General features: G+C 39.2%; 1 long non-coding RNA gene across 2 annotated transcripts in view; it reads left to right on the top strand.

Annotated features, from left to right (window-relative positions):
* Positions 1-27243, top strand: part of LOC122146393 — a 42181-nt gene extending 14938 nt beyond the window's left edge. Inside the window, exons 1-4 of one of the 2 annotated variants that reach the window (XR_006160953.1) lie at positions 537-887; positions 21549-21658; positions 21747-21859; positions 27198-27243. This is a non-coding gene — a long non-coding RNA (uncharacterized LOC122146393). Of the gene's footprint in view, positions 1-536; positions 888-21548; positions 21659-21746; positions 22051-27197 lie in introns of those variants that run through there. The other variant, XR_006160954.1, reaches the window with a different exon arrangement.
* Positions 27244-27803: the final 560 nt, after the last annotated feature.

Raw genomic sequence — 27803 nt, 5'->3', positions numbered from 1 at the left:
AATGTCGGAGGATTTCGATATAAGCCAAGAGTAAGGAAAGTAAAGTAAGGAAACTTTGCTTCCTTTGATCATGTAAACAAACATTGGTTTTGTTTTGACTAGATTGAATGGGAGAGGCGATGAGCTGATATGTTATGTGATCGGAACTGATACCGTGTACAACTGTTGGCGCAAGCTAGATTAAAGTGATTATTACATTTTGAATATAGATATTTTTCTGACAAAAACGCATCGATTCGCTAAAGGAGGCCTTTGTTTACCCCCCAGGAGCCGTGTGAGACACTTTTTAATATAAATGGATGCGCTTTATTTCACTTCTTTTGGACTGATGCACTGCAACACTTGCTGACTGCCATTAAACAGCTTGGAAGATCAAAGAAAATTTTTAATATGACTCTGATTGGATTAATCTGAAAGAAGGAAGTCATATACACCTAGGATGCCTTGAGGGTGAGTAATTCATGGACAAATTTTGGTGAACTAACCCTTTAAAACATTTTTATATTCCAATTTGTGCTTGAATACTTTTTTGTCTTTTGAGTATATTTAAGATTTGGTAATTTTCCATTCATGTCACGTTAACTTGTTAAAAATGTTTTATTCATTACTTGAATGATTTATCTCAGATAGCAGGAAAATATCTTCAATTTGGTTTGTGTAAAAAGTGTGCTACATGTTTTTCCTTCCGTTACATGTTTTTCCCTTCTACATTCTGCAAGACTTGAGAAAGTGATCCTTCCAAGCCTGGAAATTAATTCCAGCTCTCGGTTGAATGTCTTTCCACAGTGATGAATTGAGAAAAAAAGCTCGCCAGCTGAAGAAAGAATTACTTGCAATCAAACAATGAAAAGAAGATGGTGTGAAGAAAGAAGAGGATGTCAGTGAGGGTGAGTGTCTGTGCCACAAAAATCACAGCTGTTTGTCTTTTTATTGACAGAATTTGAAAAATTGCTAGTATTCTTTGAAATGTTATGTTTTGTAAAATTTTAACAGTGAAAGCGTCATTTATTTCATACACATTGTGAAATGAAAGTATTTCAACCTTTCCCAAAATCAAGTCAACATGTACTGAGATCCTCCAAACAACTGATTTGTGTTTTTTTTTTTCTACATCAGGCCTTGCTTTTTATGTCAAAAATATCTGAAGCTGCTATGTGTGTATGTGTTTTGAAAGCCTGAATGTTGGCTGTGAGTGAGCGTGCAAATAACATTAAACGTTTGGCATTGCTAGCTGTTATTTAGTTGATTCTTTTAGACATGCCTAGTTAATTGCTTACCTTTTGTGAGCATTTTGAAGATCAGTGAAACTTTTTCAGGCTTTATTCGGTAATCATTTACTTAACCCCATGCCATTCCTAACCTGTGAAATCTTGGGTATACAAAAGGAGAAATTTTGCAGGATGTTCTAAAATGGGCCTTTTTTCATTTGTCATTTCATATGTTGATTGGACTTCTGTTCATCTGGAATTGCACACTTTGCCAGAGTGTTTCTGATAGATATTTGGTCAGTAAAATGCATTAAATTAGATAAGTTTACATATCCCCCAATGAAAGCAGAAGTTACCAGGGTCTGTCAATCTCTAAAATGGCAGAAGCCCAATAAAGTGGTCCATATGACACTATATTTCTGCTTGTCTTTTGAAGCCATACAATACCTTTGTCTAAGGAACAGACAATATTTAAGTTGTTATCCATTAAAAGTGGATAAGTTTGCATTTATTTCTTATTTTAAAACCCCCTTTTTTTTTCAAATCTGACAGAACATATCTGACAGAACATATCTGTGTCTTAATTTCTCCCTGAAATAAAAAAAGTATTATATTTTGCTTAAAGAAAATTACTATAATGCATTAAAAAACATACATAAACAGATGTATTCTTTAATTTCGTATTTAATATTTGATTTTTGTACCATTTTTAATTTAAAGTGATTTCAGATATTAAAAGATAAACAGAATACACAAATTTATTGCTATGGCAAAATATAAACTGTTGCGTTGTGGTAAAGAGAATCTGAAATGAATTATTTGTGGTAATGAAAGTTTGGGGAAAAGTATGCTTTATTGCTTAATATAAAAATACCATTACAATGCAAAAATGAATGGAAATTTATTTTCATTATGCAAGATATAGTTACATTTTTTTTCCCTCCACTTCAAACTGAAGTTAAATGTAACCAGGACATATTTTCAAGCAATTCACTCATTTGCTGGTGTGATTGTAGCAAATGTAACTAGACACTCAAACTCGTGTGAAGGAATGGTGTGGGTCTTCAAGACAAGTCTGGGTCAAGTTATTACAATAAAGTTAAAGTCTAGTTTCTAATATTCTCCTGTTTGCAAAGTCAAATCTTTATGTGGTCTGACAGCATTCCTTTCTAATATTTATCAAAACCATAGAAATGTGCCCCTACCTCCCAAATGTCTGCAAACTTAATATTTTGTGGCCAAATCAGACAAGAGCAAGAAGTCCTTTTCAGTCTAACGTCAATTGATAAAGCAGGGCTCGACATAAGCCTTGACATGTGCAAGTGAATCCGTCATTCACTTGTCCAAGTAAAAAAGTCACTTGTGGGGGGAAATTTTAACTTTTTTTTGTCATAAATATAATTTATTCTGAAGCAATGGTCTCATCTGTGCTCTATCAGGTCTTACTTTAATTAGCAATTTATTTGTGATTTGCCTTAAATTGATTTCTAGGACACTTTTGCTGGGCAATATATTCCTAACCATATTAAATGTATTAAATGTCATCATCTACATCAAATTCTTAACTTTTATCAATGCATTCAGTTAGAATAATAAGACACTGTATGGTTGCTACCATTCAAATGAAATCAGTGTAAACAACTCCCATCTTTCCACGGCATAGCAAACACAGAAACTGCATCAAAAGTGCCATTTAGATGTATTTAAGGTAAGAGGTTCCATAAATGCATTTACACAGTAAAATTGCAAATACATAATTTTTAAAGATCAATGTTTTTCTTTTTTAAAGTGCTGCTATTATGAATTTTGGAATATTCCCTTTAATGCAGCGTGTATTGTAGCTGTCTGTGAATGTAAACAATCTGCAAAGTTGTGAAGCTGACAGTGTACGATAAATAAAGTTATTGTCTCTCTCACAAAAAAAAAAAAAAAAGAAAGAAGAATCAACTCTGAACAGCCGTAATGAGTCATCAGAAATTTCCGTGATGGCTACACGTCACAGGCCAACACATGTGCATAATGCCCGCTTATGTTCTACATTGCCCGCCCGGGAATAATTTGTACGTGGTAGATCAGTCACAAAGGACTGGGCCATCTGACCAATTAAAGCAGAGTAGGCTCAGGAAAGGAGGGGTTTAAAGAGACGAAAAGAATGTTGAATTCATGTCGATGAAAAGAATTCATGTCACCCATCCGCGTTTGTACAAGTGTCTTCAAGTTCCCATGATCGCAAATGCCTGGCTGGTCATGTTTGTTGAGGCCTTCTCTAAACTGGCTAAATACAAACGAGGCCGCGATAAATGAAAGATGTTAAAGAGGTCATATGACGTTGCTTAAAAGAACATTATTTTGTGTATTTGGTGTGATGAAATGTGTTTATGCAGTTTAAGGTTAAAAAAATTATTATTTTCCACATACTGTACATTATTGTTGCTCCTCTATGCCCTGCCTTTCTGAAACACATAAATTTTTTACTAAACTCATCGTTCTGATAATTGAGTGTTCTCTGATTTGCCATCTATCCAGTGCGTTGTGATTGGCTGAATGTCTCAAGTGTGTGACAGAAATGTTACGCCTGTTAAAATACTGTGATGCCGTGTCCTGGCGCGACGAGACAAAACTGATGAAACCCATTACTAACGAGGCATTTGTTGCATCCAGTGGGGACATAATTACTGTTTATAATGGCTTATATTGTTTTTTTTGTTGTTGTTTTTTTAATGCATTTTGTTGCATATCGCACGTGTAAACATAAAACCATGTCTGCATTTGTGATAGGAAAAACGAAAAACAACAAGCGCTACTCTACACCGCTCAAAACTCGCGTTTGAATCATTATTGCCAAATTCTTTAAATATGAAAACTTACTTACAGGCTGTGAGTCAGAAGTGCCAGGCTGTCCTTGCAAAGTTGGAACTGCCCCACTTTATAGAAACAACCTTTGTGCCACAGGCTACTCTCCCAGGACACATTCCTCCATAAAATGCGCTGCACACACTCTAATATTTAGGTTGAACTGTTCTGGAACAGGTCTCCATCCTGCTTCAATGACTACCGTCCAGTTGCACTTGCTCTCCTATTCTCATGAAGTGCTTTGAACGGCTAGTCATGCACCACATCAAGTCTGCTCCCATCATGTGCACCTTCTACAGAGGCACCATCGAGAGCATCCTGACTAGCTGCATCACTGTGTGGTATGGCGCCTGCAATGCGTCCTGCCGGAAGACCCTTAGTGAGAGCAGCTGAGAAGATCGCTGGTGTCTCCATACCCTCCCTCCAGGACATTTACGGAACCCGTCTCACCCGTAAAGCCCTCTGCATCACAGGTGATCCCACCCACCTGTTACATAGCTTCTCCAGGCCAAGACCAGCAGACTGATCATTCATCACTTCATTCATCAGGCTGTCAGGAAGCTGAACTCCCTCCCGACCTTGCCCCCCCTCCCCTCTTTTTCCCCATGCACCACTGAACTCTGAACCTTTCTTTGCGTAAACATTTGGGTGGTTTTATGCAAATCGTCCAACACAGTAATGTAGACATGTGAGGGTGTGTTTAAATGAGTTGTTTTAGGAGGGCATGGGCGAGTCTTAACTTTTATAAAGAGAGCGCATGCAGACGAGGAGTTAATGCACCCGCCTGCTTGGCGGCGGAACTGTGAACCATCTACACCGGACGCAACAACACCACGTCGCAACAGGTTGAGTCTGTCTAGTGTCTACACAGGACATCTGAACACTGTCAGTACCTCATAAATAAGATGAGGCAGTGTACTGTCGGGGATTTGTCATTTCATGTAGTGCTGCATCCAATGTAGCATCACTAATTATAATGAGTTCTATAGTATAGTAGCTAGAATAGTAGCTAGTATAGTAGTGCTGTGCCTCTTGCATCTTGTAGACAGTGTGTATTTAACTTTCTTATTTAGGCTACCTTCTTGTTTAACTGTATTATTTCTTTGATATTTATTTTAGTGTTTTGTAGGCTGCGTATTCACTGACGGAAGTGCTTAAATAAACACGCACGTTTGTTAATAGATGATTGAGCCTCATTTATTATTATTTGTGTTTAAAAAATATAATATATATCTATATATATATATATATATTATATATATATATATATATATATATATAATATATACATTTTTTATACATAAATTATATATATATATATATATATATATATATATATATATATATATATATATATATATATATATATATATATATATATAATTAATATTAATTTTTTTTTTCAACACCAAAAGAAATCTGGTAAAATTCTGCCACCGCCACAGTCCTACGCGATGCTTACTATTTCTGCAGCTGAGGTTCGTGCACGAAGCATTGGTATCAATCCCTCTTTCAGAAGCAACCTTTGCACAACTCCCTTGGCGCGACTGTTCTGCTGTGGCTTTGCTTAGAACTATATTTTTTGCGAAATGGAGCAAAAACGGTCAATAATGTATGGAGGTAAATCAGTAGCTAAACTCGAGAGGTTGAAAATCTGAATGTAAGAACTTGTCATATTAACATTCATATTTGTAAATTGAAATTTACACTCACAGCTCTGATGTGAAAAGCTGAATAGGCTGTTATGTTAAATTGTTAGGTAAACTGAACAAGCACCAAATGGTATTTTGACCTACTTAATTGACACATGTTCTTTCAAACTGAAAACATTTAGTTGAATCAAAGCATAACTGTTTCAAGTCAGTTTAACACTCGCTGTCGCTTCGTCTGAAAGCAGGTGATGGAGATTGACTGCTAATCACAGAACCGGCTTTACTGGCGAGATGTGCATGACAATTGCATGCGATTAATTGCACAGCCTTACTGTCAATACATCATCCGTTATCAGTCACCATTGACACTGAAAGTAGTAAAATCAGAATAGTTCTCTCCAAGGTTTCGTCCTGCCCTAGTTATTGTTTGTTATTGACGTTTGAATCAGATTAGTTGTCCGGTTGGGAAAGTAAAATTCTCTTTCACTTGCCCCTTCACAAAATCCACTTATCCCGGACAAGCGTTAAAGGGTTAGTTCAGCCAAAACTGAAAATTATGTCATTAATGATTCACCCTCATGTCTTTCCAAACCCGTAAGACCTCCATTCATCTTCGGAACACAGTTTAAGATATTTTAGATTTAGTCTGAGAGCTTTCTGTCCCTCCACTGAAAATGTATGTACAGTATACTGTCCATGTCCAGAAAGGTAATAAAAACATCATCAAAGTAGTCCATGTGACATCAGAGGGTCAGTTAGAATTTGTTGAAGCATCAAATATACATTTTGCTCCAAAAATAACAAAAATTCCGACTTTATTCAGCATTGTCTTCTCAGCTCTCGGACTAAATCTAAAATATCTTAAACTGTGTTCCGAAGATGAATGGAGGTCTTACGGGTTTGGAACGACATGAGGGTGAGTAATTAATGACATAATTTTCATTTTTGGGTGAACTAACACTTTAATGTTGAGCCCTGGGTAAAGACTCTAGGAACTTGCCGGAAGTGCAAACAGGACTTGAAGTTTCTCAGATTCAGAGAGCGCTCTAGGTTTTTTGCTTCCTGTGAGGATTTCTGCATGCTTGAGATTTGCACAGACAAACCTTTGACCTCTACAGAGCTTTCCAGTGGCCCTGTTGTATGTCACTGTCTTCACATTGTGTGTTCTCAGAGGGCAAAGGTGTTTCCCCTCACCCTAGTCAAGTGTTTTTTAACGTTTGGCCTGGAATGTCCTATTTACACTCAGCAGTCAGTGCATGTTTCAGGCCTGTTACTTGAGCAAGAATGACGGCACTTATTAAAAAAGAATTACAAAGAGCCATTTTAGAGAGTTTGTGCGATAGTATATTCATAATATCATATCATAATCATAAATTTAAACTTTAGTTAGTTCAGCTTAACATTTAGAATTTGTAATGTGTAAAAAATCTAGTTAGTTCAATTGCACATGTAAATGTACAATAGTAGAGAAGGACTTTAACATTCTCTCATTGGCTCTTCATTTGGTGCTATGACAGTTTCTTGAGAAAACACTTAAACAGTCACTTGTGCCAGTATGGTGTTGACATTATCCACATTTTTGTGGGCAATGTGGAGTGTCCAGCCTTTGCTTATACAATACAATTTAAAATAAATAAATGAAAATGTAAGTGTTACAAATCGTAATGCTGACAGTTTTTAAGACTGTCAGTTTTGTGTTTCAGCTTTCATATAATGACTATGAAAGACACGTTTTTCCAAACTGTTAAAGACAAATGAAATCCTCAAATTGCTGTTGTTTGATATGCAGATATGTATGTATTGATTTAATAATTCACTAGAAAAAAATTACAGTGGCAGAAATGGACTTTTGACCACAGGAACCCATTTATTAATTGTCTTTGTAAACAGACTGTGCACAAGTGCCATGCTTTTAAGAAGCCGTGTCCAAAAAAAAAAAAAAAAAAGTTTTAAATGTTTAACAATACTCTGTGCATAAATTGCTCTGACTGTAGGGAAATTTATTTAATTCCTCAATAATAATAATAATTCCTTAATTTCTATATATTCTTTAAGTATTTTTATTATTATTATTATAATAATAAACAAATTAAATAAATATAACTTTACTTTAAGAAAAGTTCATAAAATAGGGCACAATGTAGTTTGTTAATATTGAGGAATTTTCCATATTGAATTCCCAAAGGTATTTTAATCTGTATTTTGAATTATGCATTGCATTGTGTTGTGTTTAAAGGGTTTAAAGGGTTCTTAAAGAAATTTTATAATATATTGGTTATATCCTGGCTTAACTACAGTACCTTTCCAGATTTTATTTATTTGTTTGTTTGTTGACAGTGTAAATTATAATAAGCATATTTAGGAATAATAAAATATAGTGTTAATTGAAATAAACTAACAAACTAAATTGAAATCCTTATTAAAAGCAAAAAAGGAATTATAAAAAGAATATTAGGGATGCACTATAAATATCGGCACAATATTAATGCGCATCTCGTCAGTAAAGCCGGTTCTGTAATCAGCGGTAAATCTCTACATGTGCGTGCTTTCATGTACTGTAGAGCAGCATTTACTACACAGAGCCGTTGTTCATTGACAAGCTGCGCAAAACCACGATCATATTTTGCGTATGTTTTGCGCAGCTTGTCAGTGAACAACGGCTCTGTGTAGTAAATGCTGCTCCGTGTGAAAGCATGCACGTGTAGAGGTTTACCGCTGAATACAGAACCGGCTTTACTCATGAGATGCGCATTAATATCATGCCAATATTTATCGTGCATCCTTAATATACTGTATATATATATATATATATATATATATATATAAAACAGTCGTGTCCAGTGTAGACAGACTTTAGCTGTTACATCCGTTGTAGACGCGGTGTAAACCATGTTTAAAACTGAACTTAAGCCCTTACTAGCCTCACTGATGTTCTGCTTCCATCTCGGTTAAAGTGAAAGTTGTCTCTCTTCCCATCTAGTCATCTGGTCCCACCTCCTAATCTCAATGTTTGGGTTTGAGCCCGCTTCTCTAGTGTTCATGTGTCCACAGAGGCTACTTCCAGCTTTGTATTCAGTCTCAAAAGCAAACACATTCCTCTCCTCTCTCTAATAACAGCAAGCCACTCTCTTGGCATCTGGTATCTTATTTTAGGAAGAAGCCAATTGTCTCCTCCACAATTCAGCAAGCAAAGTAGAAGACATTTGTACCTTTTTGAATTATTATTTTCGACAGACATCTCTTCAGTTTTCAAGACATAAATTATAGCATGTTCGTCTAGTCTGGTTTTCTCTTTCTTGGCATGGCTGTGATTTGTGAGAGCCAAAAATAAGAGAGACATGCTAAAAACACTGTCCGTTTTATACCCACCCTAAATGATGTGGCAACATTCTTTCTACCACTCTGAGTTATTTATACAGGTTATGCCTGTGTGCACAGGGAGTTTTATTTCGATGGTGCCTTGTCAGTCAAACATGTTGATGTGCAAGAGAAATTGTGAGAGTGTAATCTTATGAAAAAAGACATAATAGCAATTTATTTCTTATCAAAGTATTTCAGTGCATTTGTGTACTTGCACTAAATTTGTAAATATCAACATCATATTTTTCATTTTTTAAAGTAAAACTCTTAGTTGGTAGCTGTGAATTGGAAAAGTTTACTAAAATACAGTAAAGCAGTAATACTGTGAAATTTAAAATAACTGTTTTCTATTAGAATATATTTTAAAATGTAATTTATTCCTGTGATCAAAGCTGAATTTTCAGCATCATTACTCCAGTCTTCAGTGTCACACGATCCTTCAGAAATCATTCTAATAATTTTGATTTGCTGCTCATTTATTATCAAGTATCATTGGTGCTCAATTATAAATAACAATTTTTATTATTATCAGTGTTGAAAATCATTTTTGTTGGATAATATTTTGTAGAAATCACAATTTTTTTTCAGGATTCTTTGCTGTATGTAAGATTTTTAAATGCTCATTTTAAATGCTCCAAAATTGGCCGTTCACTGCTGTTTTAAATGTCATCTGAGCAGTTTTTTTTTTTAAGAATAGAAGAGGTGTATTGAGAGCCACAATTTCTATTAATAAAAAGCCAGAAAAAAGCAACTCTGTTATTTCACCAAAAGTAAATATGCCTGTGTAGAAGGGCCTTCAAATATTGACTTCAACAGAATCTGACTTTGGATATACAAAGGTTGAGAACTACTGCCTTCATGTGTAATTGCTTTTGGTAGCCTTCATTTTTAGGATGATAGCAGTCCTACACAGAAGTTATGGTGGTGTCTTGAACACTGGATTATAAACTGTGTTCCTTCTGTTTAAGCTTAGATCTTTGACATTGAATTACACAGTGTAACGCACAGCAGAAGCTCTGGTCTTCCTGTGCTGAAGAGGTCAGTGCTGACTGATAGATCACAGTTACTGTAGCTTCAAGAAGCCTTGAATTCATCCCCTCGGTCTTGACCAGCAAATGGGAAATAATCCACCTCCCAAATGACGAGGTGTTTGTCGTCCCCATCAACCCCCTGTTGCCGGTTGCTTGATTTGTAGCTCTTTTTGGCCCGAGCGACAGGAGAGGGATGGATGGAATGTGTTAGAATAGCCGTCAAACTCAAAGACAGTATTTAGCAAAACACCAGCTGGAGTCGATGGAGTGTGCTGCTGTTGTAGGCCCTAAGGGTGCCATCATTCAGCAGGCCTGCGAGTCGCGGTCTGCAGCTGGGCCCGAGCACGAGCGCTGAGCAAGCCGAGTGGAAGGCATCACTTTTTGCTCACATAAATCACCAAGAAAAGGGTTGTTACTAGTGCTGACTTTTCAGAAAGGTGATTTCAATCACATCTCCGAGTTTGTGGCATTCATGTGTCGAATACTTCTGTAAATAAGTAATTGCATGGTTTGAGTAGCTAATGATAGCCATTCTCTTCAAATAACCTGTTTCACTCAAACTTTAGTTGTTCAATTATGTGCCACTCTACCTGAACATTATTCCTCAGCTAAGTCTGGTGCGCAACAATTCAGGTAAGTGTATGACTGTGTTACTGAGTATTCATTGGCTGCAATCGGTGTCCCTGTTAAGTGTAGTGGCGTTGCCCTTTTGAATTTTTGTTGGGCTGGGTTTGGTAGTGTTGTGGTGAAGGCGGTTAGAGCAATTGTCTCGGGCGCACATCCGTGGTCTGGGGCGAGTCGCCAGGTTCTGGTTGCTTGTCCTGTCCATCGGGCGTTGGTGCTTAAATGCCCACCGCCGGTAACTGCATGAAGAGAAAGGTTTTAGTTTAGGTAGGTAGCTTTTGGGGGCTGAGTTAGCTAGGGGGACATCCTTTGCTTTTAGATCTTGGCCGTTGTGTGCTTTGAGTCATACACTTGCTGAGCTGTTTCGCGCATTTTGATAATGTCGATTGTGGAGGAATTTATTGCTTGTCCGTCAAAAGAGGCGTTTGAGCAATGTACAAAAGAGCAGTTGCTGCAGTTAGCAGACTACTATCAAGTTGAGGTTAGTAGCAGTTCTAAAAAATAAAAAATAAAAGGCAGTGTAAAGAGTAAATTGGTTGAACAGAAAATTTTGGTGGAAGAAAAATGTTTTGCTTCGTCTTTTGCGCCTGTATCAATGGAGTTTTGCAGAGAGGAAAGAACTTTTTATGTTGCACATAGAATATGATAAATATAAAGTGAATGCCACAATCGAGAAAGATTTGGCTGTGGAAAAGTTGCGTCAGCAAACTGAGCAAACGCGCTTGGATTTGGAACATCAACTCGAGGTGATTTCGCGAGGGTAAAAGTACAGCTCGACCTGGAGTGCATCTGGGAGGTTAGCGTCAGATCCTCAGCAGCTTAGCTCTGATTTTGATGTGTTGGGAAATTTGCGACTGGTGCCGAAGTTTTCGGAGAGTGATCCAGATTCTTTTTTTCTGCTATTTGAAAGGGTTGCAGATGCACGTAACTGGCCGGCCGCAGCTCATGCTTTGATGCTTCAATGCGTGTTAACTGGTAAAGCTCAAGAGGCCTATTCAGCAGTAACTGCGGCAGATAGTCAAGATTATGCAAAGGTGAAAGCTGCATTGTTGAAGGCTTATGAACGCGTTCCAGAATATTACAGAAAAAGATATAGATCTTGGAAAAAAGGTCCAAAGCAGAGCCATCTAGAATTTGTGTGGGATTTAACCACTTGCTTTTCACGATGGTGTGCGTCTGCTGAGGTCACTGATTTTGAGAGTTTATGGGAACTCGTTATATTGGAACAGTTTAAAGACTCAGTTCCCGAACGTGTTGCCGTATCAGTGAGCAAAAGGCAAAAACTGCGGCTGAAGCAGCTGCGCTGGCTGATGATTTTGTGTTGATACATAAACATGCATTTGTTGAACACAGGGTTCCAACGAATTATATAGGGACTGGGATGAATACAATTCTTTGATGTTTCGTCTCGTACAAATAGAGTTTTTCAGTCCGACGGGGGTGGTGGTTCACGTGAAGCGGATAAATGTTGCAACTATTGTCATAAAACGCGGTCATTGGGAGGCTGACTGCTACATGCTTAAGGCTCATAAGACAAAATTTGTTCCAGGTTCTCAGGTGAAAAGGCGCGGGCTTGGCTGTGCCTGGAAATCTGACCACCGGAGATTCGGGTTACCCTGTAAACAGCTCGTGTTCAGCTGCTATGAAATCTTATTTGCCGTTTGTGAGAAGGGGTTATGTGAATATGGTTGGCAGTGAGGTAAAAGTGCCGGTGAATATTTTGAGGGACACGGGAGCATTTGATTCATTTATTCAGGCAGGCGTGTTACCTTTATCCAAAGAGTCTGAGGTTGGCAGTTTTATTCCAGTTCGTGGAATGGGCTTGAATGTTTTGTCTGTACCATTACATAGAGTGGTTATTGATTGTGATTTGTTTCAGGGTGAGCTGCGCTTGCTGTGCGCCCAGCGTTGCCAATTGAGGGAGTCTCTTTGATTCTCGGTACACAAGTTGGCGGGTAGTCGGGTTTTGGCCTGATGTTATTCCGCCCATTGTTGCCGAGTTTGTGCCGCGGTTTGAGGCAAGATCCTGATGAATGCCAATGGGATTTTCTTGAGGCATTTGCAGCCTGCGCTGTAACCCGCGCTATGGCGCGTACCAACACTGAGCATGAATCTGTTTTTCACACTGGTAAATGTTTAAAAAAGTTGTCATTGCCTTTGGCTGATTTCCCTGTATCTCTGTCCCATAGTGAGTTGGTGGCGGAGCAGCAATTAGATCCTTCACTGACAGGGTTGTATGATCAGGTCAGGCCTGACGGGGAGGTCGAGGACAGCGCCTGTGGATATTTTCTGCAGAATTCTCTGTTGGTGAGAAAATGGACTTCGCACGGGGTAATGTTGTTGGGGATCCTACCTTCCAGCTTGTTCTACCAGCTAAGCTTAGGCAGTCAGTGTTAAAAATTGCACACAATGAGTCGGGGACACTCTGGTGTAAAAAAGACATATGATCGTTTGTTGAGACATTTTTTTTTTTGGCCTTGTTTAAAAAGAGATGTTTCCTTATATATTTAAAACGTGTCATACGTGTCAGCTGACAGACAAGCCTAACCAAGTTTTGAAATCTGCCCCACTGTATCCCCATTCCTGCTGTTAGTCAGCCATTCGAGCATTTGATTATCGACTGTGTTGGCCTTTAAACCCGCGATCAATGTCTGGCGCTGTCTATTTATTAACGGTTATGTGTCAGAGCACCCGCTATCCAGCCGCATATCCGTTGCGCACTATTTCAGCCAGGTCAGTAGTTTGTGCTCTTTCTCAGTTTATTTCAATTTTTGGTATTCCAAAAATAGTTCAATCTGACCGAGGGTCAAATTTCTGTTCTCATGTGTTTGCGCAAGTTTTAAAACAACTTCGAGTTCAACACAATCAAGCCTCGGCCTATCATGCACAGAGTGAGGGGGCGTTGGAACGCTTTCACCAGTCATTGAAATCACTTCTCCGTTCATACTGCACTGAGTTGGGTAGGGAATGGGAAGAGGGATTACCATGGTTAATGTTGTCGGCCAGAGAGGTAACGCAGAAAGCCTTGGGTTTAGCCCAAAAAAAATGAAACTTGTATTTTCCCACACTGTTCGTGCGTCCATTGGCTGCACTGGCCGACCATTGGAGGGAGGACAGAGGCTTCCTAAGAACTAATTGACTTTGTGAATGGTTTTTTCGCCATCGTCTGTATACTGCAGGCAACCTGGCTAAAGCGAAGTTGACTTCAACACAGGTGAAAATGAAGTCCTGGTATTATAGGGAATACAGAGCAGAGAGTTTTTAATCCAGGTGACCAGGTGCTTGCTTTGTTCCCTATTATTCCAGTCGCCATTCCAAGCCAAATTTGCAGGACCTTATATGGTTGGTGAAACAAGTGACGGAGCAAAATTATGTGATTGCGACGACACCGCGGATCGCAGGAAGAGCACACCAGCTTTGTCAGTGAATTTTTTTAAAAACCCTATTATTCCCGGCATGCCCCAGCCATCGTTGTGTTGCGCCCCCTCAAGTGTGGACGCGGTTCTAGGTCAGAAGATGTGTTGTCTGAGATCACGGTTGGGGGATTCTATTCCTGGGGAACAGGATTCTGCCTGCGTATGCCAGGCGCAGCAACAATTTGTGGGTTGGGCGTTTTAATAACTCTGAGGCCCTAGCTACTATGGAAAAGTTGTTGGCTCATTTTGTCTGCGCCGAGTTCAACAGAGTTGGCAGATCTTATACGGAGGTTTTCCATGTCTCTTTTCTGACACTCGGGTCGTAAACCTCTGGTTTGAACACGATATTTGAACATTGGAGATGCAAAAGCCAATAGACAAAGGTTCTATATCGTGTGAAGGGCTGAAAGACTTAAATGTTTAGATGCTGAAGTTACATACATGTTGGAAAATGGTATAGCAGAACCCAGCTCTTCCAGTTGGGCTTCTCCGTGTTTGCTTGTTTCCCAAGTCAGATGGTACTTTGCGCTTTTGGTCGGACTTTCGCAAAGTAAATGCTGTCACGAAGCCAGATTCTTTCCACTTCCAAGCAATGGATGACTGCATTGACCAAAATGGGCTCTGCAAAATTTGTGAGTAAAACTTGATTTACTGAAAGGAGACTGGCAAGTTCCCCTTTGTCCCAATCGTGCACGTGAGATTGCTGCTTTTGTTACACCAAAGGCTTGTATTCATTATTCTGTGATGGCCCATTTGGGCTTCGGAATGCGCCTGCCACGTTCCAACGTCTCATGAATCATTTTATTGGGGATATGCAGGGCTGTGTGGTGTACTTGGATGATGTAGTACTATATTCAGATATCTGGGATGTTCATCTTAAGCGTATTAGGGAGCTTTTTATTCGTTTGGCAGAGGCGAGGCCTACCTACCTTGGTCGAGTTGTTGGGACAAGGGGCATGTGCGTCCTTGTTAGTGCAAAGGTTGAAGCGATTGAGCTGTTTTCCAGCGCACAACTACTAAAAAAAGAGCTAATGCCGTTTCCCTGGCCTTGCCTGGGCTACTACAAAAGCTTCTGTAGGAACTTCTCTACGTTTGTGACACCTCTCACCGAATTTGGTCTCCTGTGTGTCAAATCGCCTTTTTGGCAGTTAAAACACTCCTTTGTACTGCTCCTGTCTTGGCGGCGCCACATTTTTGATCATCCTTTAAGTTGTATGTGGATGCCAGTCAGGTCGGTGCTGGGGGTGTTTTGATGGCAGGAGGTGACCGGGGTATTGGACAAGCCTGTGAGTTCTTCTCATGAAAGTTCAACTCTTGTCAGTTGTATTACTCCAACAGTTGAGAAGGAAACCCATGTCTCGGATAATTGGCATTAATACATTTATGAGGTTTGATGTTGGTGGTAGTGCTCCGGTTGTGGTCTTCACCGACCACAATCCTTTAATTTTCTTAATTCGTTACAGTGTCCGAACAGAGATTAATAGGGTGGAGTCCCTGTTCCTGCTTATCGTATTGCCTGGATGTCCGTTACATTAAGGGGACTGACAACGTGGTGGGCAGGACGCGTTGTCTAGGAGACCCACAGGTTTAAAACTACGGGCTTAAGGCTCCCCTCCTGTTTTTTTTTTTTTCCCCAAATTCTCAATTTGCTTCCTAGGTGCACGGGTTGCTGAGCTAAGGGGGGGGGAAGTGGTAAAGGGGGTGGTGAACTTGTGGAACTGGGGACTGATTACGGTCAAGTAAGAGAAGGTTTGTTGATTTATGTAGCTTTGTTTAATAATCACCCTTCATATATTTTTTTTTTCTTTTATTTTTCTTAACGAGATTATGAATTGAGTTACTAGTATATGTTGATGACGGGATTCCATTTGGGACCCCGTTCTTAGAGGGGGGGGGGGGGTGGATGGGCTCTTGGTCAGGGCCTGTCGGCCTGATTTTCCTGACGCCTTGTGTCTGGTATGTTCTCTGTTGAAGGGGGCGTGGCTATCATTTTTCAGCAAGATTGGGGACACCTGGGCCCAGGTGTGTTTCATGCCTTTATAAAACCTACCATTCTTTGTTAGGGGGGAGAGGCCCTTCTCTCCCGTGCACTATTTTTTTGTTCATGCAACACGCAACAGTATACGGTCCATTCATCCAAACATGCACCTCATTCTACTGGCTGTTACTGATTCTCACACGACACTGTTGTATTAGTGGTTATGTTAGTTGTTGTATTGGTGTTTTTGTTTAGTTAATAAAGTTCATTTTTGTGGGTTAAAACTGCGTCCTTCTATTTTTGTCATGGCTTTAGAGCCATGTCATGACACTAATGTTTTTTATCAGGTTCTTATGTCATGATAAAGAGGGTCTCACCTAAAGTCAAATGAAACATCAATCACAACTAACAATAATTTGGTTCTAATCTAAACAATTATTTAAAATTATTCAACTACTTCTGATGATTGCAGTTATTAACACGCTCGTCAGTAACCTCAGGTTTTGTCTAACTTAAGAGCTTGTATGACTGACAGACTAAACGGATGATAGTGTTTTTATAATATATAATAATATAATATAATATAATATAATAATAATATAATATAATATAATATAATATAATAGTCCTTTAAAAGAACATTCAACCTGTTGCAGCAATATTCATTTATGAATTTATTGCAATTTATGCACAGCATCTACAAACTACTCAAAGAATGTAGAAGTTCTTGTACTTTGTTTTAATACACATGTTTTATTTCAGTCCTATCAAAGCTTTATCTTTCACTGTCTGGACAGCAGCCATTGATAAACATGCTTTCCAGCTCATATTCACATCCCTTGTTTTATAGATTTGAAAAGATGTAAAGTGTTCTGTTTTCTAACAAGTCAATGTTGTTTAATAGTCTTTGGCTCAGGTACTTTCTTTCTGTCTTTCTAGTGTTCTATTAGCCTCATGCCACAGACTAAACATTTTCAAACACAGTCAGTGGCTCTCAGACGAATGGATGGCACGCTCTCGTGTGCTGAAAAACACATTTTCCAGCCTCTCCATGCGGTTTTCAATGCACCCATAAATACGAAAATAAACAAAGTGTTCCATTTGTGAGGGGAAAAGATTTTTTGTTACATGACAGCACTAACATGAAATAAATCACCCAAATGCATGGAGGCTCCGTATACCTGATGCAGTTTTGTTCCTCTTGAGGCTTGTTGTGGAGATTCTTCAGTCATAGTTGCCATGAGGGCAGGTGTGGGTCGAAAGAGGCTCTGTACGCTGCCGGGTGATCTGTTGACGTCTGAGCTGGGGAATTTGCAGTGCACATTATGCCTGATAGGACACCATGTCAACAGTCCAGCCTTGATGTTATTGACTTTTCCAATTCCTGCAATTCTAAGCATGGGATTTGTAGAATACCCTTTATATTTAGGCACCTTTCAAATTGGTTGCAAAATGATTAGGAGAGAATTGTATATGCTACCATTATATCCTCTTGCAGGGTTCAGGGTTTTTGCACGGAAGCTCATTTCATGATAAAAAATACTATGTTTCAGCATTGGGTCGTACATCACATGATGAGCTGTTTTGTCCCAGGTTTGTTGTCATTTCTTTAAACATGGTAAGAGTTTAAACATTCCATTACTCAGGTCCATAGTCTTTGTTTTTTCTTTAAACCAGCCGGAAAATATCTAATATTTAGCTAACCATTCAAATATTCAGCTACAATTTTTAAAAGCAAAAAAGGAAAATTTTAAAGAAAAGTATTTTCTTTTATATTTAGCCAAAAGCATTTTTTATGTTGATTTATACATTGGCATTTGCTAATTTGGATATTTTTTGCTTTAACATAATATTGATTTTACCTGCCATGTATAGAAAAATGTGGATGAAATATCAAATAAACTTGCATTAAAATGCACTTACAGGAAAATGTATATGATTGGCCTTTCTGAATATTTATTAGTGAATATTTATTAAATATTTCACCCTCACACATCTTTCCCCCACGTCTCCCACTATAAAGAAAACTAGCTTTACATACATTACTGTGCAAAAGTCTTAGGCCATTAGTAATTTTCCACCAAAAAACAAAAAAAGAAGTTTTAAATCTTTTGCTGGTAGTGTGTCAGTAGGGAAATATCAGTTTTTCATTTATTTTGCCAACTAATTGTAATAAGGCAGTGAGGTTGAGGACGCACGCCAGTGCTGCACACAAGAGATCTGATCTGATCATCATCCAGTGTCTTGTCTGTAGATTACTGAACAAACAGAACAAACTGAGGACTGCAAAGGTACCTGAAAAAAACTGTAAGTGTACCTCGGACAAAAAGCTGTTTTAAATGCAAAGTGTGGTTCATAGCAAAATGTTGCTTTGAGTTTAGTATAATAGAAGTTAATTGAGAAAATCTAATTTTGAACATTATTTTATGAAAGCATATGCCTCACTACGTACAGTTTTTTTAAACAAGTGCCTAAAGCTTTTCACAGTCTGTAGCCTGGGCAGGTTGCGTGAAGCAGCTGTTAGACGTCGCCACAGTTTTTCTTACTGGATTTAAGGTGCCGTCCTCAGTTTGTTCATAGTAATCTCAGACAGACTGGCGATTGAATTAGCAGAGATCACGGGCTTTGTCAACATCGCCTTGTGCCATAACACAACTCCGCGCTGGAATAGGACAATGATGGCACAAGAATGGGTGAGAAAGGGAAACTGGATATGTCCTACTGATACAAGAATACGGCAAAAGCTAAACTAACTGCGTTAAAAAAAAAAAAACGCATTTGTTTTTGTTGGGTTCGGTGAAAAAATACTAAGGTCCTAAAGACTTGTGCACAGTAGTTGTAAATTCTGGATGAATGTGTTTTTTAAAGAGCAAAGAGGCCCTTTTTAGTTGAAAACTGTGAACAGGTTGGGTTCTATGAACTATATTATTTTGCAAATTAGTTGTTATTTATATTACTTTTCCAATTATTTTCATTAATGTAACTATGTAAGTTGACCATTGCCTATCTTGTTTTATAAATGTCTTTCACAAAGTAGTGGCCAAAACCCCATTGGTCTCTGGGTGAAACCACTGTCACACGACAATCATATCTTGTGACATATTGCTTAATTGTCATATTGTCTGATTGACATTTCACTTTGAATGGAAAAATGGAATAGGCATGTTGTGCCACATTTAACGCTGTCAAAGGTGCCAAGACTGTTATAATATCAGAAATGACATGACATAACTGTTTTATTCTCCTTAAGATGATTACATGCGGACAGTTTGCATTTTTCTCAATATGTCTAGTGTTGTTTCTTCATTTGTGGTAGTGTTACCGCGTGTAATGTATTTTGAAAATGGGAGAGTCCTCAGTGTTACACATAAACAAACATTTTGATGTGTTTCCCATATGCAGTTTGTGTTAAAGCCCGGGTGTCAGTGATAACATGGACATGGCCAAAAATATTGGCATCCTTGGTAAATATGATCAAAGAAGGCTGTTGAAATTAAGCGGCATTGTTAATCCGTGTTGATCGTGTTATTTAAAAAAATCTCAAAAATCAAACCTTGTCGGGGATAATAAGAATTTAAAAATGGGGAGAAATATCAGTCATGAAATACATGTTGTTTCTCTAATACACATTGGCCACAAGTACGGGCTACCCCTTGGTTAATGTCAATCCACTTTTTTGAAGAAGACCTTTATTGGCCAGTCTAACAGCTTCTAATTGTCCCTCCTATAATGACCGGATGAGGCGAGAGAACACCGGACATGAGACCATGATCCTTCAATCCAGAAGCTATCCAGACCCTAGCCGTAGATTTTCCAGCTCCATGTTTGGTGGGTCTTCTCTGTCCGTTCCATCCCTCTCAATTTTCTCGTAGGTTTTCAGGTTCATAGGACTGGAATTGCTATAGCAGAATCTTGGTTTTGTCCGCAGTGTACCATTTTTTGTGTTGTTTTGTGAGGTTCTGCTGTTTGGAAGTAGTTTGCGGATTGTAGCTATCCAAACAGTGGCCCATTATAGATTTTTAATAGAGTCCAGTCACTTACCTGATTTTTTAATCTGTTTGGTATTTTTGTAGAATCCATGATGGCCACTGCATCTAAACACAGATGTCCCAGGACGGTCTCAAGCAGAAATAAGGCCCACGAACAGCAAAAATCCAATAGCCGTATATTTCATTGTACAACATGGGGTTCTAGGTACTTTATCCTGTGTTCAACCAAAGCCATCTTGAGTGTTTGCTGCGCAAAAGATAATTTTTTAGTTTCTCTGATCATATAGCCCAGTCCCGTTTGAAATTCCAGTCGTGTCCTTATATACTGAATATGCTGGTGTTTTATTTTGGATGAGCGAGAGAATTTTTTTCTTTGAACCCCTCCCCATCAAAATGTGGGGATTAGGTGCTGTTTGACAATTTTCTGTTTTGTTAGGTGTTTTCCTTCTGACCCCGATACTATTTTTCTGCATTTCTCTAGCTGGTGGGTCCGTGTAGAGTCTTTTAGTCTAACTCAACTCTCCGTTCTCACCGCACATTAGGACGATTAATACACACGTCCCTCTTTCCAAGCAGTTTTGTAACGATTTTCTGTTGATTGGAAATTCTTTATTATTGGCCCGTGATGGTGGAAATGGGAATCTCACTGCTCTGATCCTTCTTTTTTTAAGACAGTTCACTAATTTGTGAAGCGCAATACTCTTTTTGCTGCACACTCAGAAGATTAATATTCTTTGGTTTTTTCCCTCCAATTGTAATGGATGATTAAGGGGGATTTGGGCTTTGTTTTCCCTCCTGATTTCTATTTCTTGTGAAACAGAAGCCATGGCTGGATAATTTCATATTCATCACCTGGAGTGCTTACAATTGTGAATAGGAATAGGAAAATATACTCAGCGATATTTTACTCATAAGAATTTCTAGGGTCCAATAATTGTGTTCCAACAGTTATTTGAGAAAAACATTTATGTCCATATGATATTTCCTTTCCCGATTTTAAATTCGTAGGTATCCAATGAAAAAGGTTAGATTGTGTGAGTTTGGTTAAATAAAGATCAAAGGATTAACAATGCAGATTACTTTCACAGCCTTCTTTGATCATATTTTACCAAGGTTGTCCAATCATTTTTGGCCATGACTGTATATTTCTGTATATCACTTGTGTTTCCTAATAATTTTAATAAAATCCATCACTTTTTGGCACAGAAACTCATTTGGATTGCAAAAGTCATCAGTTTTAGCATTTGCACTGGTGAGGGTCTAAGGACCTAAATTTTGGCATTGGCGATATGATTATTCTTGGAAGGAAGCGGCCCACAGGAGCTGTCATCTTCATCTAAGTTTATAGCAGTAAAAACTTTATGTATTTCATAGTTATGTTCATAGTAATAACTATCTTATCTATGTAGATTGTAATTGCTCTTCTTTCTCTCAAAGGTGACAGTAAGCCGATCAGTGAGGCGGTGACCGAGTACCTGGAGAGCAGGAAGAAGTATGAAGACAAAAGGAAGCAGAAACTGAAGAAAGGCTCTGGCCGAGAGTCTCAGGTAATTGTGTCTAAGCGCAGAGCCTTTTTTTTATTATTATTTAAAAATACCCCAAGTCAAAATAGCACACTGTCTTTTGCATTTAAAGACACTCGCTCTTTTGGAACGCTTCAAATCCAAACTATCATCTGCGATTTCGGAGTCTCCTAGCGTTCCCATGGAAGACGTCGAGGAACTTGGCGAGGATGACGATAAGGGCTGGTGAGTTGCTTTTACTTGCTTCTCCATTCCTACAGAGGTTTAATGCACTAATGGACTTGCAGTTGTCTGTGATCAAATGCATTCTCAAAAACCCGTGCCTCATTGGTTGTCCCAATGCACAGCTACTGTTTCGCATTATGGTAGCAGAGCTATTTATTTGGACTGACATAGCGAAACGTTCATACCATTCTCCACATCAGGCACAGCTGCTTGCCTAAGTGAGCCTGAGCCACCTCGCTCTCCAGCCAAGTAATGCGCTTGGCTCTGCAGCGCGCTGACACCATTAGAACAGTATGCAGTGTTTGTTTTTGCTGCGCTGCAATAGCCACTTGTGGAGAAGTAGTTTTCTCAGCTGACTTAACTGAGTAAATAACTGCTCCAGCAGGATGGAACGTGTCACACCCACCGTACGCCAGACAAGGCACGTCAACCTGCAGTCAGACGCGTGCTGTCTTTTTTAACAGATGCTCATTACGAGTGTCACCAGAACCAGCACCGGGTGATAAACCATTGTTGGAATTTTCCATACACCAGCATATGTTTTGGATATAGGCATGCTGGTGTCCATACCAGGCTTTTTAATCAGCATAACTAGCGAGCTGGTCAACTCGCTAGTTTCGGTCTGTCAAGTTTTGATGGTCAACAGGATCTAGCTAGACCAACACCAAACCAGAACTAACTGCCTGCATCACTACCGGTCGCCCATGTCTCCTCAGATTGCTGAATTTGAAAATGAATGTCTACTGTCTATTCTGTCAGACATGTCCTAGTTTGACTTGAAGAGTGGGGTGTGTCGCACCTCTTAATCCAGAAAACCTAATTTTTTTTACATGCAACTATATATTTAAAAAAATTCCATCACATCCAGCTGCTTGTGACATGACAGCTAAAATTAATTTTGTCGTTGCAAACTTTTCCTGGGCCCAAAATATATATGATGTGTGAATGTTCAGTGCTTGAATCATGTAATTTTTTAGGCTATATTTTTAGTCATTAATTATTAAAACATTTTTCCTAAATGGTACCCGTGCCAGCGACTACTATTTTTTTTAATACTGCATTAAAATATTGAGAATGTTAAACCTTTTTTCTGGAAAGTTTATGAAAATGCAGATAATGTGCAGAAAAATGGTACTTGAGAATGGGATTGTTTGTTATTGCTGATGTTCATATTTTTATTTGGATTGTAAATCACTTACATTTTTCCCAATGCTTCAGTTTATTCCTTTACATGTTTACCCCAACGCAGGGCAAGTTTTACAACTTTTTATTGAGAAGTCATATTAAATAGTATTAGTAAAAGCGGCACATCTTACCCCACTTTTCCCTACTGATTGTTTTCGCAACATCGCTCACTACTAGGCGTTGTGTCCAGACGTTGTTGTATGTTTCATCTGTCTGTATGTCACTGGAGACATTCCAATCCAACAGCATACTACAAGATTTTGAAGACAGAAATTAAATAATTACCATGTCACAGCGGTGCTAGATCACTAAATCACACACACCACTCACTGAGCAAATATTAAGTCTGTTCGGATTTATTTTTGCACTCTGTTAAATATGAAGACTAAACACAGCTTAGATTTTCTTTTTGGCATCCTCTAGATTTTTTTTTATATTTTTTTGGTCCTGATCTGAGGGAACCGTTTCCATGTCGGGCCGAGGGTGTTATTGACAGCTGAGTTCTCTGGCCAGGATAACATTTATGATGCTGTGAAATGAATAAGGCTCCAGGGAGCATCAATCTTAATGCGCTTTGCGAGGGACAAAGTTATGGCCATGATTGTGCGCTTAGGTACACAAATAGAATATCAATTAGAAATGTTTCAGTTTGATTCTGTTTTCTCCATAATTTTCCTAGCACATGTGATGAAGATGCATGTGTTTGTAAGTACGGCCTCTGAGATGGCGGTAGGTACTTAAAAACTGATTTTGCTCATCCACATTTATGGCTTTCAGTTTGAAATATGTGTTTTTCTATTTAATGAACGCTCAACGTGATTGGACATTACTGTGATTCATAAGTACGCTTCATTTCTAACGCCCTGCCATGACCAATGCATCACACAGCACTTCTAGTTTTTTCCGAGGATTACGGGAAGCAGACTGGTAAATCATTCTGTTTAGTTTTTTTCGGTCTCAGTTAAAACGTATAGTTTCAGCGGTTTGCTGTTTTGGGTCCCACAATAACGTATACCCTATCCATTGATACAGTTCATTGAAAACCTAGGGTAGTTTTCCATTGGAAGCGTTTGAAGTGACTGTGAGGGTTGGATGTGGCAGAAACTTCACTTAACCGTTTGGTAGACGTCCGCTGCAATCATTTTGCGCTTTCGCAGGAAAACTGTAAATCACAATCAAATGTAAAGAATGCGGTCGGGCGCATGCCTCTGTGGAGAGTAATGTCTTTCCGCTATTGATTAATTATCAGTATTAAAGGGTGTGCGAGCAGCCGCAGCAGTGACGTGCTGAGGATAAAGCGAAGATCTGTCAGACCGTCGTCCTCCCTTTTCACGCTGCAAACCACCACAGGGAAATGAATGGACATGGTGTGTTTTTCTCTCGTATTCACTTTTCATCAAAGACCTTGAGTCTTTATCTAAATATATGCACTCAAATACTCCAAACAAATACCACATGTGAGCACAAAAGGGGATGGGGGGGTGCTGTCTGAGCCCGGGTTCCTACGTGTTTCCTATCAGTTACTCCTTGTCTTCAGGATGGACTGTCATTACTGTCTAAGGACCCCCACGATGCTGGGGCGTTTTAGGTCTGACTCCGAGAGAGGAGGAGGGACAGGAGGCCCCCAGTGCTAGGAAAAAACAGCAGTGGGAAAGTCTGCACCACTTTCTGAACGCCTGTTGCACCCCACGAATGGAACATGGGTTACAACAGGTCAGACACTGGAAGTCAAGTCTGGGCCAGATTGTAAACTATTCCATCTGTGTCTGTGTCTACAAAAACCCCATTTCGCCCAGGAGCCCCAGGCCTCCGCTTCCACTTCCCCCTCTTTTGCAAAAGCAAAAGAAAAATAAATTCAGGAAGAGGCTTCCGAGGGCCTCGGCATCATGGCGGGAGCCCCTCCCTGATAAGAGCCCCAATCAAATGGTGGGATTTGTGCGCAAGCAATAACTCTAGGCGAGGACTCCGGTGGGCTGTCATCACTGAGACTGCTAGACAAATTATCAGAGCCGGCTGCTTTACGTAACGGGAGTCCTGCGGGTCTGCCAGAGTATAGCCATGACATTCTAGATGAGCTGTCACATCTCCTACGGACTTCAAATGGATGCAAGCATGCACACACACACACACTCAGCCGAAGACTTAAAAATGTGCTCGCGCACGCACTCGCAGACTCTTTATGCGTCTCTTTGGCTGAATCCAGGGGTTCTGTGATGGCTCAGAAATAGCAGCGTGGCGGATTACTTACCAACGAGAGGACTCATAATTTTAGAGAGAAGCCCGCTTCCATTCTCGGTTCCTTCATGCATTCGTCTTGACTCGGACAACCAGCTCAATTTAAAAATCTGCCTTCAGCTCCTACAGTTACTTCCTGTCACACTTCTGCGAAACCACCAAAACTTGCACCGTATTGAATGACAGCTGGGAGTCGTTGAATTATTGAAACGTCCCGTCACGTATTGTTCTTTCAAACCAGCCCTGGGCTTTGGAGGCGAGTGTGTTTAGTATGTGACCTGCACCGCAGATTTGGATTTGTGAAGAATAGAGTCGTTCCAGAAATTCTGACCTTCACCAGAATAGCTCCAACAGGTGTGGAATGTCAGTTCCTTTAGCATCTTTCTTTGGTTTAGATTAGACCCCAGAGAGCCATCCAGCCGTGTCCGTGATGTATAACAATGACCTGTTTCACCCTTCCTGACGTTTCTTAGAGGTTCTCTTCATGTCTTGATTCAGACAGTTCCTCTGTAGCCATCATCTCAGTATGAAATGCAGGTCAGCAGAGCAGAGGTGTGATATGTGGATATGCACCTCATCCTAGGCTTACTCCAAAAACAGTGCCGCAAATATGACCTCAAACAGAATGAAAATCCATTCATCATTTACTCACATCATTCCAAACTTGTATGACTAACTTCTTCTGTAGAACATGAAAGACGATATTTTAAAGAATGATTCAGGACTGTGATTTGCGAATACAAAGAAGAAGAAAAAAAAATGGATGGGTTTTGGAACAACATTGGAGTAATTTATCTTTAAAGATCTTTGTGTGGACTCTGAAATCATAGAAGCCTTAGTAGAACTACTCAGAAAACTGTAGTTCTGTGTCCTGTTGGCGTAGTGTAAACTCTGTCTTGGATTGAGCTGCAGTCTTCAGGAGTCCTCAGTAAGCGACTTTAGCCAGCTGTGAGCTCTTCTTTCTGATGCTGGCACTCAGGAATGCTCCGTGGAATGTTATTCTTCCTGCCAATCACCTACAGCGCTGCCGTGAGGAGAGAGAGAGAAGGAGAGCATTACTGAACAAATACAATGTAGATGAGCATCTGTGCTGTATTATTGAGACCATCTGCATGGGGCAACGCTGAAGATCAGTCCTTCAGTTAACCCTACCCATAGTCGCATACATATAGAAAATTGCAAGTACCAATCTGACTGGTTTGCTGCTGTGCTGAATAGTGTGCTCAAATTATGTAATGAGATATTCAGTCAGTTAATCTGTTGAAAGGCAATTGCATGTCTGTGCAAATTTGAAACGTTTTTTTTTGCCAAACCAATCAATCAGTCATTGGTCAGCTCAATCACACGTCATGCATGAATTCGATTGTGACAAAAGATGTGCCGCCAATGCTATATTAAAGTTAAAGGGATAGTTAGTCCAGAAATTAAAATTCTGTCATCATTTACTCAACCTAATGTCATTCCAAACCCATTAATAATAATAATAATTGTTATTGTACAAAACTATAATAAAAATAAGTATATCAACAACAATAACTACCACTACTACTGCTAATAAATTATTATATATTTTATACTATTTATTAATTCATCTTATCATTAAAATATTAACTTTTTTATTAATATTTTTTATATTTTATTTTAGTTTAGTTTAGCTTAGTTTAGTTTAGTTTAGTTTAGGCACCACTCACAGTTGGGAGTACATGACACATTTTTCATTTTTGGATGAGTTATTTCTTTAAAGATGCTTTAAAAACAGATTGTTTGTGGACTCATCCGAGTCGGAAGTCTGCTCTGATCTGATCTGTTCCGCCGGGAAATTCCCAGCCCTTGTAACACTGATTTTGATGATTTAGTGGCCCGTGAGCTGCGCTTTGCTGTTTTTTAGAACTGAGCTCTGTTTCCCCTTGTGATTTAGGATGGCCCATGTTCTGAACTTTGATGAACAAAACAGAAAGGTAAAAAGATGCCAATATGCAGGACGGAGACACGTTTGAGATCTATGATCCACGCAAACCCCGTCAACAAGAGGAGACGAGAGGAGAGCAAAAAACTGTGAAAGAGAAGGAAAGCCAGGAGATGAGACTGCAGCTGCCCGTCTGGAGTGACTCCTGACGTTTAAAAAGGGGTGGGAAAGCATTTCTATCTGAGAAGAATCATATTCACTGTGTGTGGGAGATATCTGCAAACTCTTTATTGAAAACGACATTCATTTCTGTCTACTAATAATGAAGATGGCAAGCGGTTTATTGTTTTTAACCCATAGAGGGAAAGGGAACGCCATCTTCTTATCCTCAGTGAATTTTTTGCATCTTTCCGCAAAAATAAACCTCTTCATGAACACGTTTAATCATCCTCTCGATGACAGTGTAAGTTTTATCATGTTAATAAAATTCATTATTTCTGATGTTTAAGCATTGTTGTTTACTTTGTGACCTAAACTATTAAATTGATTAAATTCACGGTCAAGCTGCCAAGGCCAACTAATCTTAAAAATCAGTCATAGTAACTTAACTGAAGCCAA

The sequence above is a fragment of the Cyprinus carpio genome, chromosome A10 (assembly GCF_018340385.1).
Source record: "Cyprinus carpio isolate SPL01 chromosome A10, ASM1834038v1, whole genome shotgun sequence".
Lineage (NCBI taxonomy): Eukaryota > Metazoa > Chordata > Actinopteri > Cypriniformes > Cyprinidae > Cyprinus > Cyprinus carpio.
This window is presented reverse-complemented; position numbering and strand designations above follow the sequence as displayed.